Source organism: Panthera leo, chromosome B1 (genome assembly GCF_018350215.1).
Source record: "Panthera leo isolate Ple1 chromosome B1, P.leo_Ple1_pat1.1, whole genome shotgun sequence".
Classification (NCBI taxonomy): Eukaryota; Metazoa; Chordata; class Mammalia; order Carnivora; family Felidae; genus Panthera; species Panthera leo.
Window position 1 is genome coordinate 143,204,815 of NC_056682.1, and position 14,286 is coordinate 143,219,100.

General features: G+C 39.5%; 1 pseudogene; it reads left to right on the top strand.

Annotated features, from left to right (window-relative positions):
* Positions 1-1,850: 1,850 nt before the first annotated feature.
* LOC122218479 lies at positions 1,851-12,412 on the top strand (annotated as a pseudogene).
* The last annotated feature ends 1,874 nt before the right edge of the window (positions 12,413-14,286 follow it).

Consider the following 14,286-nt stretch of genomic DNA (forward strand, 5'->3'; position numbering starts at 1 on the left):
ACACAATGTAGGTTGGAGATCACTAGGGACTTGGGGGAAAGAGGAACAGTTATTCCCTAATGGGTGCCCTTCTGCTTGAGAGAATGAAAATTTTGGAACTAGATAGTGGTAATGGTGGTAGAACATTGTGAATGTAATCAACTCCCCTGAATTTTACACTTAAAAATGGTTACAGTGGCAAATTTTATATGTTTTCTGCTACAGCTTTTAAAAGTTAAAAAACGCAACAACAAAAAAAGAAAGGTTGATACTTGTGATGAGCACGAGGTGTTGTAAGGAGGTGTTGAATCACTATATTGTACACCTAAAACTAATATCACACTGTATGTTAACTGGAATTTAAATAAAAAGTTTAAGAAAAAGAAAATTAATGAGCTAAAAATCCAACAACAAATTGGAAAATGGCCACTTATATAAACCCCCCTCCCCAAAGAAGGATATTTTTCATGTTGAGCAAAAGAAGCCAGACTCCCAAGCATATATACTCTGTGCTTTCACTTGGGCAAAGCTTTGACACGGGCAAAACTAATTTCTAGTGATAGATGTCAGAATGTGGTTACATGGGGATAATTGATGGAAAGAAGGCCTAAGGAAGCCAGCTGGGAGGCAGGAAATGTTCTATACCTTCATCTGGGGGTGGACACATGGATCACATAAGTAAAACTTCCATGAGCTGTGTACTTCAGGATGTGCACTTTGCTGTGTGCATTATGCAATAGTCTCCCCCTAATCCAGTTTCATTTTCTGCAGTTTCAGTTACCCATGGTCAGCCACAGTCTGGAAGCAGAGTTTCCTCCTTCTGACAAATCCAGAAGGTCGGTAGTAGACTAATTCTACATCCCAATGCCTATGTCATTCATCTCACTTCCTCTCATCACATAGGCACTTTATCATCTCACATTACCCCAAGGGTGAGGACAGTACAATAAGATATTCTGAAAGAGAGAGATCACATTCACATTACTTTTCTTACAGTATATTATTATAATTGTTCTATTTTATTATTATATTGTTAGTCTCTTGCTGTGGCTAATTTATAAATTAAACTTTATCATACGTGTGTACATATAGGAAAAAAACATAGCATGTGTAGGTTTTGGTACTATTCATGGTTTCAGGCATCCACTGAGGGTCTTGGAACATATCCCCAATAGATAAGAGGGTAACTGCTATCCACTAAGAGAAAAGCAAGAAACATGGAGCATTTTCCATCAGGAAAATAATCCTGGAGAATTCTCTCCCCCATCATCATATATAGAAATGAGGGTCCAGGGAGTCATAGGATGTCCAAAGGTCTGCAGACTTTCCTCTATACTTCTTTTGTGACACTCCTCCAGGGGAGGGATATTTAAAATATTCAACAACCAGTAAGGCAATAACCAAATCAGGAAAACAGCCAGCCAGATTGCAACAACAGGGTTCTGGGGCCCCCTGGCCCTGCCAGGCATACCCCTTTAGTTACTGATCTTGGTGGGAGGGATGGTTTCAAGGAAGTGGTTAGGGCAGTCAGAGTACCATGGCCACTCACGATTGTTCAAAGCAGAGGCTATTTACCAAAAAACCCAGTGTTTCGACAATAATTGTGGTCTTAAACTGTGCTTGCTGGCTGAATATCATCTCTCTCCCTCACCCACAGGATCTCCCAACAGACATCCCTCCACAATGTCACAGGTGGCTTTTTGAAAACTGCCGTCCGTGTTGTCTGCAAGCCAGAATAATAACAATAAGGGGTAAGGCGTGACGCCAGTAATCAACAAGAACATCACTTGGTCAGTAGCATGAGGACAATGCCAGGTAAGGGCTTACAAATAATACTGCTGAGGTGGCTGCCCTCAGGAGGTTATGTCCCAATGGATGGACGGGTCCCTGAGATCCAGCAGGCTGATAGATATGAGGACCACATGTACACTAGACACATTCAAAGGAAGATGGAAGAGATCTCAGCTGTTACTTTTGGAGAATGGTGGGCCATAGGCTAGATAGATATGAGGACCAATGTACGCTAGACACATTCAAAGGAAGATGGAAGAGATCTCAGCTGTTACTTTTGGAGAATGGTGGGCCATAGGCTATGAAGGAGTAGATGAGATGTGGAGATAGGCTGCGGGTAAGAGTGGAGACAGTGCATTAACTATGGACAGCAATCTAAAAGGACTTAGCCAAATCAAGTAAACTGTGTATTTATCACCGTGTGCCCCGTGATTTGTTCCCACCTATCCCTATTCTGTCCTGACACCTATAGGCTACAGTTGGGGGTGGGTTCAACTAGCAGAAAGCACTGATCGGGGCTAGGGTGAGAGGCAGGGAGGGAAAAGTCAGGGTAATTTCCCTCTCCTCTGTCTCCTAGGGAGTATCTGTGTTTTTTCCTTCACTTTCAGCTCCCATCAGGCAGCCCTGGTACAAGTCCTACTTCCATCAGACTCGGGTTCCTGTTATGAGTAATTCCTGTGGTTTGGATGTGGGAGGGGCTTTCCTGCTACTAATCTCTTATCCTCATATCCTCTGCTTGGCTCTCAGTTCTTCCATCACCTCTGTAATCTGTTCTTGCATTAAGATCTCTCAGTTTTAACATGCTTAGTGTGGCTACTGCTTTCCTGGTTGAGCCTTAACAGACACATATGTTACTTATGACCTATCATTTCCCTGGCAGGGTATAGAAATCCAGAGGAATTCTCACCCATAAGGGGAGATATGTATGAGGATATTTGTCGCAGCATTATTAGTGGCATTGGTGAATTGAGAGTGATGTCTGTGTCCATTTGTGTGATGCAGATCCATAAAATGGATGAAGAGCTAGGTATCAATTAGAAGCAACAGTCTAGATATATACTCAGGAACATGGTTAGACTTTTTAAAATATCATGCTGGGTTAAGAAAGAGAGTGAAGTTTGTTTTTTTTTACTACAGTATGATTTATATACATTAAAATGCATGCATACAAAACAAAAATAGTTTACAAGCACTCCTACAGAGAGAAGGGTATACTTCAACACTTAGGAATGGTTGCTTCTGGAGAAGGCAGAGGAATAGAAGTGGAGAATGGAGAAGAAAAGGAACGTATGAATGAATGAATGAATGAATACATACAAACGGGCCTTGCACACCCAATTGATAATGGAATGTCCTGGATTAAAGAGTAAGTAAGATTAACCAATGTGCTATACCTGAAGTTGAAAAAAAAAAAAAGTGTTGCCAGAAAAATAGTTACTAGGTGGCACTGAGACATAATTTCTTTCTTTTTTTTTTTTTAAATATATGAAATTTATTGTCAAATTGGTTTCCATAGAACACCCAGTGCTCATCCCAAAAGGTGCCCTCCTCAATACCCATCACCCACCCTCCCCTCCCTCCCACCCCCCATCAACCCTCAGTTTGTTCTCAGTCTTTAACAGTCTCTTATGCTTTGGCTCTCTCCTACTCTAACCTCTTTTTTTTTTTTTTTTCCCTTCCCCTCCCCCATGGGTTTCTGTTAAGTTTCTCAGGATCCACATAAGAGTGAAACCATATGGTATCTGTCTTTCTCTGTATGGCTTATTTCACTTAGCATCACAACTCTCCAGTTCCATCCACGTTGCTACAAAGGGCCATATTTCATTCTTCCTCATTGCCACATAGTATTCCATTGTGTATATAAACCACAATTTCTTTATCCATTCATCAGTTGATGGACATTTAGGCTCTTTCCATAATTTGGCTATTGTTGAGAGTGCTGCTATAAACATTGGGGTACAAGTGCCCCTATGCATCAGTACTCCTGTATCCCTTGGGTAAATTCCTAGCAGTGCTATTGCTGGGTCATAGGGTAGGTCTATTTTTAATTTTCTGAGGAACCTCCACACTGCTTTCCAGAGCGGCTGCACCAATTTGCATTCCCACCAACAGTGCAAGAGGGTTCCCGTTTCTCCACATCCTCTCCAGCATCTATAGTCTCCTGATTTGTTCATTTTGGCCACTCTGACTGGCGTGAGGTGATATCTGAGTGTGGTTTTGATTTGTATTTCCCTGATAAGGAGCGACATTGAACATCTTTTCATGTGCCTGTTGGCCATCCGGATGTCTTCTTTAGAGAAGTGTCTATTCATGTTTTCTGCCCATTTCTTCACTGGGTTATTTGTTTTTCGGGTGTGGAGTTTGGTGAGCTCTTTATAGATTTTGGGTACTAGCCCTTTGTCCGATATGTCATTTGCAAATATCTTTTCCCATTCCGTTGGTTGCCTTTTAGTTTTGTTGGTTGTTTCCTTTGCTGTGCAGAAGCTTTTTATCTTCAGAAGGTCCCAGTAATTCACTTTTGCTTTTAATTCCCTTGCCTTTGGGGATGTGTCGAGTAGGAGATTGCTACGGCTGTGAGACATAATTTCAAAGGACACACTGTAGATTGTGAAATGTTGAAACAATAACTGCTCCAAAGCCAGGTTAGTTTGTGGTAATAAGAGCAAGAACATGGGAAAGATGGTGAAGGAAGGAGCCAGAGCTAGTGACAAGCACTGCATAAAGCAGGGGTGTTGTTGAAATTCCATGGCAATTTTACGTGAGCCCAACTTGAAGAGGATTCTAGGTCTCCTGATTTTCTTGTCAGTTGCATTTAGACATATTAATGTCCCCAAAAAATCCTGGTCCGTGGCTTTTAAGGGTCAACTACAGCCTCAAAGGCTGGGCTGCTTTTTCAAGTGGGGCTCAGATTATGATCAATACGTGCCCTAAAAAAAAACTAGAAACAAGAAGCACTGGAGTGTGTTGGGGGGACTTGAATTCTCATCAGTGTAATTAAATTAAAATATGACAATAATAAAAAAGAAATATTTAACTTTGACATTGGGTTTTACTTTCCCTTGCTTGTATTTTTAGAGTTGGTATGACTTCCTTGGTTCAAAAGCATTCAAGTTCTGGAAGATTCTTTTGTAAAAGATTGTAGGAATACTTGAAAAATGACCCTATGTAGAGCCCCTGATATAATCAATATCAGTTAAAAACCATATTGTGTCTGTTGTTCAATAAGCTTCAAGTGAGCATTGCTCTTCTCTTTACAAATGGAGACGTTAAAGTATGTTTTGTTCATTAATTCTGGTGCTGGTCCAAACATAATTAACTCCCTCTCAGCAATTAACATATCTGATGGTGTTTACTTGGGCTTTTTCATATGTATACATAATGATGCTAAACAAATATTTGGGAAGTTGAACTGACTCCCCTCCCCTCCCCCCACCAAGTTTGTGAAGCCAAAGAAGCAATTCAAATAAAACAATAATGCATTACTGACTCACTGAATTTACTAAGCTCATGTCTTAATGACATGAGGAGATTAAGACAATCACTCAAACTCATGCCACCAATTAGTGGGGGAATCCCATCATGACTCAGAGCTCTTCACTGAGTCACTTGGCAAAAAGTTGACAAAGAAACCAAGCTAAAGAGTCAATATAATATAGTGGCTAAGCTGGGTGACCAACCTGGGTTTGAATCATAGCCCCACCATGTAATAACACTGGGCAAGTCTCTACACCTCAGCAGTTTCTTCTTCAGGAAAACAGACCTTATAATATTCCACGTTATAAGGTTGTTATATGGGAGCAGTACAGAAATAATCTAAAACTGTGCTTTCCAATAGAAATATAATGCAAGCCACAAATGTGAGCCATATATGTAATTTAAAATTTTGCAATACTCATATTTAAAAATTAAAAAGAAACAGATACAATTAATTTTAATAATATATCTTATTTAACCCAATGAATCAAAATGTTACTTTATTAACACACAATCAACATAAAGATATTAGTGAGATATGTTATGTTCTTTTTTTCATACTAAGTCTTTCAAATTTAAGCACATCTCAGTTTGGACTAGTCACAGTTCAATGCTTCTCAGCCACGTGGGGCTGGTGGCTACCATACCGGACAAGATAAAAATTCAGTATTTAGCCAAGTGCCTAGCACAAAGGAAGTACGCAAGGAATATTGGCTCAAAAACATTGCCTGGGTTTATCCGTAGGTGGATTGCATTTGATACTCAGTTATAAGGATAGAAAATATATGTTATTAACACAAGTTTGAAATCTCATACTTTCATAAGTATGTGCCTTCATTTCAGTTATTCTTGTTCTGTTTACTCCAGAAAATAAGATGTTGCCCTTTTTTTCCTTTTGACGTGAGCAGAGTGTTGTCAGTCCTGGAGCTATTCAGATGAGGGACTTTCCTGAGAACCAAGATAAGAATGTAGCCTCCATAAAGAATTTCACAGAATTTTTGTCCTAGTGAACAAATTAAATTTGGCTGAGTAGATACTAAATGTGCTCTGATTACCACTAGGGTACACCTGCGACCAAAATTATCATTTTATTTTATAGTGTTTTATATTGTAATGTTATTTCTTTGAACCTGACATGAGTAAGCACTCTTTTTCTCCTTCCAATCACATCCCTCCTAGACTTCCTTGGGAATCTGGCCCTCAACAGGTGCAATAAATTCATTTGAATTGTCTCTACTCCATGCTGACCTCATAGTTGCCTTTACCTGCTGAATTCTTGGTGATCAGAGCTGAGCTAGGAACCCAGCCTTCTGCATGTGGCTGTCCTAAAGATAAGTGTGGGATGAGGGGTCAAATTCGCCAGGGCCCTGGCAGGATCCCTCAGCCAGTGCACAGAGCAGTGTATGACTGTCTTGGAAAGACCATGCTCATATATGTAGAATGGTAGGAACAGATTCCCTGAGCTAGATCAAACTCTGACAAAAGAGGGCAGGTAAAGGAGATTCTGTCCCTAGTCCCTGAAGGCGAGCCAGGCCAGGAAACACTAGCCTAACCCAACGTGACTTGGAGACATCCAGCCTCAACCCTGATGCAGAAGAATCTTTAGAGCCTTGGGAAGCACAGACCTAATAATGCCATAACCTTTCTTAAAACCTTCTACAGCACGCCATTAGACACAGAATACATTCAGACTCCCCAGGCCGGCATTCAGACCCCACATATCTGACCTGCTCGCATATTTCCCTTATTTCTCACTCCTTCTCCTCCAGTGATATTTCTGCTTTCTGCTCTTCCATCTCATACTCTTTCTTTCTTAATGTTGTTCATGTTGTACACTTTGGCTAAAAATTTCTTAGTAGCGGGTCTCCACTACTGTCTCTGAAATTCTGACTCCAATCCCACACCTTCTAGAGATGGAATTTTTCCTTCCCCCTTCACCTCCAAGAGAGCTCTCTTCATAATATTTCTTCTATTAAGCATCAAGCATTTAACATTTTCAGTGGACATTACAGATGCTTCTTCAGTGATTATCCTACCCCTTCCCCACTCATTTTGGGAGAATGACTGAACTCAACTCTAATGAGGGACCCTGACTAGTATAAACCACTATAATCTCATTCCACATGTGACTGGCTCAGGTCTGGACAAGAACGCAGCTCCTGTCAATCAGTGCATGGCATTCCTTGGGGATATGACTCAGTTGGCCCAGTGTTCAATGCAAGTTCAATAGCTGGGGGGAAAGAAGACTTTTCTCATGCTCTCAGTGGCATTTATTATTACAATTTACAATTAATTTTTTAAATTTTTTAATGTTTTTATTTATTTTTGAGAGACAGAACATGAGCGGGGTGAGGGGGGCACTGCAGAGAGAGAGGGAGACACAGAGTCTGAAGCAGGCTCCAGGCTCTGAGCTGTCAGCACAGAGCCTGATGCAGGGCTCGAACCCACAAACCATGAGATCATGAACTGAGGTGAAGTCAGACGCTTAACTGACTGAGCCACCCAGGTGCCCCACAATTAATTTTTTATTCACTGAAAGTAGTTGAGGTGGTTGACTTCACCATTAAATCTGAGCTATTGGAGAGAAAGAAATCATTTACCATCCTACCTAGCTCCTTAGAGTGGTACCTTTCAAGGAGCTCTACAAATTGTGGTTGAATTCACATTGAGTCTGTATGGACTTGGAGGACACATAGCAAACTCATCCATGGGCCCAAACTCCTGGGTATGTACTTAGAATGGTTGGATTTTTTCCAGGAAGCACAGAGAACTCCCATTAGATTCAACAAAAACTGACCATAAACAAGGCATATCATAGTCAAATTCACAAAATGCTCAGACAAGGAAAGAATCATGAAAGCAGCAAGGGAAAAAAAGTCCTTAACCTACAAGGGAAGACAGATCAGGTTTGCAGCAGACCTATCCACAGAAACTTGGCAGGCCAGAAAGGAGTGGCAGGATATATTCAATGTGCTGAATTGGAAAAATACGCAGCCAAGAATTCTTTATCCAGCCAGGCTGTCATTCAAAATAGAAGAGATAAAAAGTTTTCCAGACAAACAAAAATTAAAGGAGTTCATGAGCACTAAACCAGCCCTGCAAGAAATTTTAAGGGGGACTCTCTGAGGGGAGAAAAGACAAATAAAAAAAAAAAAAGACCAAAAGCAAGAAAGACTAGAAAGGACCAGAGAATACCACCAGAAACTCCAACTCTATAGGCAACATAATGGCAATAAATTCATATCTTTCAGTACTCACTCTAAATGTCAATGGACTCAATGCTCCAATCAAAAGACATAGGGTAACAGAATGGATAAGAAAACAAGATCCATCTATATGCTGTTTACAAAAGACCCACTTTAGGCCAAAAGAGACCCTCAGATTGAAAGTAAGGGGATGGAGAACCATCTATCATGCTAATGGTCAACAAAAGAAAGCCAGAGTAGCCATACTTATATCAGACAATCTAGACTTTAAAATAAAGACTGTAACAAGAGATGAAGAAGGGCATTATATCATAATTAAGGGGTCTATCCACCAAGAAGACCTAACAATTGTGAACATTTATGCTCCAAATGTGGAGCACACAAATATTAAATCAATTAATCACAAACATAAAGAAATTCATTGATAATAATGCCATAATAGTAGAGGACTTCAACACCCCACTTACAGTAATAGACAGATCATCTAAACAGAATATCAACAAGGAAACAATGGCTTTGAATGACACACTGGTCCAGATGGACTTAACAGATATATTCAGAACATTTCATCCTAAAGCAGCGGGATACACATTCTTCTCCAGTGCACATAGAATGTTCTCCAGAATAGATCACATACTAGGACACAAATCAGCCCTCAACAAGTACAAAAAGATCAAGATCATACTGTGAATATTTTCAGACCACAATGCTATGAAACTTGAAATCAACCACAAGAAAAAAATTGGAAAGATAACAAATAGTTGGAGACTAAAGACCATCCTACTAAAGAATGAACGGGCTAACCAAGAAGTTAAAGAGGAATTAAAAAGTATATGGAAGCCAATGAAAATGATAACCACAGCCCAAAACCTCTGGGATACAGCAAAGGCAGTCATAAGAGGGAAGTAATTAGCAATCCAGGACTTCCTAAAGAAGGAAGAAAGGTCTCAGATACACAACCTAACTTTACACCTTAAAGAGCTGGACAAAGAACAGCAAATAAAACCCAAAACCAGCAGAAGACAGGAAATAATAAAGATTAGGGCAGAAATCAATGCTATTGAAACAAAAAACAAAACAAACAAACAAACAAAACAGTAGAACAGATCAATGAAACCAGAAGCTGGTTCTTTGAAAGAATTAACAAAATTGAAAACCCCTAGCCAGTTTGATCGAAAAAGAAAAAAGAAAGGACCCAAATAAATAAAATCAAGAATGAAAGAGGAGAGATCACAACCAAAACAGCAGAAATACAAACAATAATAAGAGAATATTACACACAATTATATGCCAATAAAATGGCAATCTGGAATAAATGCACATATTCCTAGAAACATATAAACTACCAAAACTGAAACAGGAAGAAATAGAAAATTTGAACAGACCTATAACCAGTAAAGACATCAAATTAGTAATCAAAAATCTCCCAAAACACAAGAGTCCATGGCCAGATGGCTTTCCAGGGAAATTCTATCAAACATTTAAAGAAGAGTTAACACCTGTTCTCTTGAAGCTGTTCCAAAAAATAGAAATGGAAGGAAAACTTCCAAAGTGATTCTACGAGGCCAGCATTACCTTGATTCCAAAACTAGATAAAGACCCCACTAAAAAGGATAGGGAACTAGAGGGTATTATGCTAAGCCAAATTAGTCAGAGAAAGACAAATATCATATGGCTTCACTCATATGAGGACTTTAAGATACAAAACAGATGAACATAAGGGAAGGGAAACAAAAATAATATAAAAACAGGGAGGGGGACAAAACATAAGAGTCTCTTAAATATGGAGAACAAACAGAGGGTTGTTAGAGGGGTTGTGGGAGGGGAGATGGGCTAAATACGTAAGAGGCATTAAGGAATCTACTCCTGAAATCATTGTTGCAGAATATGCTAAATAACTTGGATGTAAATTAAAAAATAAATAAATTTAAAAAAAAAGAAGGGTTGAGTTTTATTTTCTGTGATACTGACAATACATGAAACAGGACTGGGACAGTCAGATATCAAAAAGACTAAAATTTCAAAAACTAATAATAATATAAAAGACTAAGATTAACTGAGTCATACATACCTTTGCTGTTATTCATACCAAGTCAAGCCAACTTTTACTTTAAATGTGGACCCTATCGGGCCATGGAAGTTTATAACCTTGTTTTCACATCATCTTTGTTCATCTCATGGCTTGAAATAAATATATGAAAAAGTTCCAGACTTGGGCAAGGCCATAAGACATCTCAATTACTACAGAAATGAAAGAACCTAGGTAATTGTGCTTATTCCTTTAATGTCTGTTTGACTTCATTATTTTCCCTTTAAAACTCCCGTGATGACTCTAAAGTGACTTAAACCTGAAAAGCCAGTCTGACAGGTTTCTATTGGTTTGGGACAGTTAATTAAACTGTTCTTTAATCTCTCCAAACTGCTTCATATATGTACAAAATTCAAACCCACTTGGTTTTGGTGTCTGAGCTTATAGAAGAGTGTTAACAGCACATGTGTTGGTATCAGGCTGCCTAGATTTGAATTCTGGCTGTACTATTTAGTAGCTCTCCAACCTCAGGGAAGTGATCTAGCCTCTCTATGCCTCAGTCTCCTCATCTGTAAAAATGAGAATAGCACTTACCTCACTGGGTTTTGTGAAGGTTAAGCTGTCACATGAAAAGTGCTTAGAACAGTGCATAACATGTAGTTAAGCTCCCGGTCATTATTAGGGCTATAATTCAGAGCATTTCTGAACTGGAGGCTCTAAATAGAAGTGCTCAATGAATTTTAGTGATCTGTGCTTCTGGAGACTCCCAGGCCAGCTTTGTAAACAGCAGGAGATGGTGACGAGCTGGTAATATGAAAATGAAAACCATTTTCTTCTCTCTCAATTAGTTGACAATCTCTCCTGTACCCTTAACTGAGAATCCATATCTGTCATGCCCAGTTACTAGCTTCATGATCTCGGGCAAGTTATTTAGTCTCTCGGAGATTTCCCCACTTTTTTTTTTTTTTCAAACGTAAAATGGGGCTATAATTCCTACCTCACAGGGTTAGTGTGAAGGAAGGAAGATATGGAGAGTGCGTACCACTGTCCCTGGTGGATGACACAGGCTTCCCTCCTCCTAATGTCCACCTGAAGTTCATCAAGAATAAAGAGCTTGAAACTGTATTTTTAAAACTATTTCCCTGACAGGAGTGGGCACCTTTACAGAAGAGGTCTGAGTGCAGCTGCGACAGTCAGTCAGTCAGCCTTTGGCTTTTGCACCCAACCAGATGACTTGCCTTCAGGCTCAGAGCCTTCAAAGCTCTACACTTGATCTTTATCTGTGTTGGTCCAGGCTCTTCATTCAGAAAGCTTATAAGGCAGCTTTGACTAAAGGTGACTTCCTTGTTTGTTCAAGAAGTTCGCCATAAAGAAATAGTATCACAAAGGTGAATGTTACTTCAAAATATGGAGAATAAATCTGTAGAAGAAAACAAGGAAAAGACATCTCAGATGCAAGCAGCTGAGACTGCGTTTATTTATTTATTTATTTATTTTTATTTATTTATCTTAGGAGAGAGAGCGCACAGAGAAGGGGCAGAGAGAGTGAGGGAGAGACAGAATCCCAAGCAAGCTCAGCACTGTCACCACAAAGCCCTACTCGGGGCTCAAACTCACAAACCCGTGAGATCATGACCTGAGCTGAAATCAAGAGCCCATCACTCAACGGACTGAGCCACCCAGGCACCCCTGAGAATGCTTTTGAAAGGAACCTTAGTCTCTTAAAGGACGTCGAAGCAGCAGAAAAGCCCCTACAGACCCAGATTCACCCAATTCCACCACCAGAGGTGGTTTGTCTTGAGACTCTTTACTGGGCATCAATAGAAGACTATATTCCCAAATGGAACAGTTTCTTTCAGGAAGAGCACCACATCCCATCAGTGTTGGAAATGAAAATAAAGCAGAAAATGCAATCCAAAATGAGGCACGGTGATCACTTCTTCACATACTCATTCAAAAAAAAAAAAAAAACCTGTTTAGTACAGCTGAATGTTAAAGAATATGCAGGACATTTCAGGAACTATAAGAATCGAATATGTTCATATTGTCCCATTATCCCCTCAATGACAGTGAAGTTATGAGTGACTGCCGACAAGCCTCAAGTTACCGCTTTGACACCTACTACTACCTCAAGGTCGTGAATTTGCTTTCTGCCAAACCCATGAAAGTGTTAAAAGTTTATATTGACAAGTGAACTGTTTATTAAATGAGTTGCTAAAACTTAAATAAATAAAAAGTAAGTAAAAATAAAAACTATTCCCTTAAAATGAAACTTATCTTAAGTTAGCTTTACTATTTAAATCAGCCACAAGACAATTTTAAAGACTAACATTCCCCAAAATAAAATAAGTCCGGGGCATCATTTAAAAACTATTCATTTGAACAAATTCCATGATCCATTGTACATAAATGGAAACTACTTACACATACACACACATAAATATTTTAACTACTGTTTAAGTGAACTTATAATTGGGCATTTTAAAAGAAAGATTCTGAGTTATTTCATTTTGTACATGGTAAGCATTTCTGTGTGTCAGCTTTTTAAGGAGGCATAAAAACAACTTGTCTTATCTGAGGGAGGCTTCTTGCCTTTTGTAAAGATTGATAGGAGAGCACTGGCAAGGTTTGTCCCTCCTCGTAAACCTAGTTTCTGTTCTCTACAGAATACTTCAGAACGGTAATGATATTTATGGAACGCATATAGTGGCAGACACTTTATGTGCTTCATCTCGTTTAATCCTTGAAATATCTCTATGAGGTAAGTACTATCTATTTTTCCCATTTTATAGATGAAGAAATAAGACACACAGGGGTTAAATAATTTGCCTAAGATCATACAGCTACTAAATAAGGGAAGCAGGATTCAAACACCAATGGGCTTCAGAGTCCACTGACAATATTGAACTTTATCTAAGCCCTATGCTCCCAGAAAACATCTGTGGTATCTCCTGACCTTCCTGCATAGCCTCAAAGGACCCCCTGTCCAGCAGAGATAAGACCCTCCCTCAGGACTCCTGTTTACCTGCCTTGACAAAACCCCAGATCCTTTTTTTTTTTTCCCCTCATTCTCCCTTCATGAGTGAGCATTTTCCCCATTGCAATAGCCAGAATAAATTCATCTTTTTAATTGTCTGGTGCATTTTCACACCACAAATTTATCCACCTACAGTCAAGGTTGCCAATACCTGAGAAAATAAAATCCATTTCAGAGGTTCCTAAACTATTGTCAGGTAATTTCTCTCTCTCTCTCTCTCTCTCTCTCCCGTTTATTTTTTGAGAGAGAGGCATGGAAGGGGCAGAGAGAAGAGAGAATCTCAAGCAGACTTAATTGACTGAGCCACCCAGGCGCCCCAGGTAATGACTGTTTTGGTGGAGTGGCCCCCATACATTTTATCCATCCTTTCATAAGCATTTCAGAAATTTTTACCACAGGGAGAGAAGGTAGATCTCTGACAAGATATGAGGTACGGTCAGTTCACAGAAAACTAAGACTATTAAAGCAATAGTTGTTGCTAAAATAGAGAGCTCGAACAGATTTGAGGTTTTGAAAATAGAACTTCTTTCCCCCGATCAATCAGTCTCTCCCCACCCTCCCCCTCGCCACTCTTTCTCTCGCCTCTCAAAATGTCATCAAATGTGAACCTTCTCAATAGAAAGCTTTCACAAAATCCCCCATCAGCATTTATGAGCCTCTGCTTTGTACCACAGCACACATACTTCCTCGGGTATAGAAATAAGTAAAGTCCATGGCTTGATCTCATAGAGCCCACACAGAATTCGAGCTCAAATCTAGTACTTTATCTT